Here is a 1656-nt window from a genome sequence, read left to right on the forward strand (position 1 = left end):
CAAAAATTTTTGTGTGCGCATGCCCACACCCCCGCCCAAACCGTCACACTAGAAAATCATTGTGCATTCAAAATTTTCCGGGGCCCAAGTCTGTATTTATCCATCTTTTTTTAGGAAAACAAAGATTTCCTAAATTTAAAAAAGTCATTATAGAAGAAGAAAAACGATTGCTTAAAACTAAAGGGAATTTAATTAAAAGCAACTTAAAAAAATAAAAATATTACCCAACATTTCCCATGAGAGGAATTTTCCACTCTCCCTTAAACCCACCTCCCCTCTGTCATTTTTCCCCTTTAGTTTTTTTCAATTCTTCATTTTTTGTTTATTTGGGGTCATCAATAAATTTTTAAAACCCAACCCAAAAAATGTAAAAAACGTCTAGTGTGCCCAGAAATAACTGTCTGAGGTGCCCGCAGGGCCCTGCTCGGGACACTTTGGGGGCCCGTTCTCTATAAAGCACCAGCAAGTTGTGGGGGGGCCACCACCGTCTCCTGCAGGAACTGATAAACGGGTGGACCATGGGGCCCAAAGTGAGGGAAGAAAACAAGATGAAAAAAATATTTTCAGGTCATTTGTGTGGCGATCTTTTCTGTAAAATCCCAAGAAAAGGTCATTTAAAAGTTTTTCTTTAAAAAAATTAGAGGAAAATTCACAAAGGGTTTTAAATTGAAAAAATTTTTCCCAAAAGATTTGAAAAAAAATTTTAAATTCTTATATACAATACAAATAATGCATGGAAAGTTATAATAAATTTAATTTTTAAACTTTACAGATTTTTTTAATCAAATAAAATTTAAACCCAAAAATGTGGTATAAAAAAAATAGTTTTTTAAAATTTAAATTTTTAAATTTTTTTAAACCCCCTTTTCCCGCTCGCTTTTGGTTTCCGGCGCTCAGGGTGTTCTAACCTAAAATTAATTCGCTCGGGCCGGCCCTCGGGGGGAAAAAATATGGGGGGAACCTAAAATTACAACCGTTCTGTCTTTGAAATTTAAACCCTAAAATTTTAATTATATATAAAAAAATTTTTTATTTATAAATTGGTTCAATGAAGTTGATTGTAGGGAACCCGGGGAGGGGGACAAGGACAGCGGGCCCCGGGGTGGGCGGGGTTTGTTTGTTCCCCGCGTTATTTGGGGTAAAGGGTCATTGTCGGGCTTCCCCGCCACTCCCCACTGGGGATCACTCCGAACTAAAATCCTCAGTCCCAAACCAACCACTTCACAAGGCTCGGGGTACATCACTACACTCACTTGAATCTTCGAAATTTAAACTCTAATAAGGGAATCATTTCACTGTCACAATATATTACGACTAAAACCCCCCCATTGTTTCCGCAAAAATAATATAAATAAAAAAATTAAGGGAAAATAAAATCTAGTGAAAAAAGTAAAGTAAAGGGTATCCTAAATAGAAAAACAAAAAACCCATAGTAGTAAAAAATTTATTGCTACCCCGAGAGAAAGCACTTATCGGCTCTAGGGGAAAACGGGTTCCCAATGCTGATCTGAGCTGTTTAAAGCTGCGTGGGCTATGTGGTGGCCGTCCCGATTAAATGCCTTGCAAAGGGGGGGAAGGGGGTTTTTAAACTGAAAAAAATAGGGATTCCCTTTTAATTAATAATTTTTGAAAATTTATTTTCAAATAAAAAATTTA

Source organism: Homalodisca vitripennis, unplaced genomic scaffold, assembly GCF_021130785.1.
Source record: "Homalodisca vitripennis isolate AUS2020 unplaced genomic scaffold, UT_GWSS_2.1 ScUCBcl_6781;HRSCAF=14153, whole genome shotgun sequence".
In the NCBI taxonomy this organism is placed as follows: Eukaryota; Metazoa; Arthropoda; class Insecta; order Hemiptera; family Cicadellidae; genus Homalodisca; species Homalodisca vitripennis.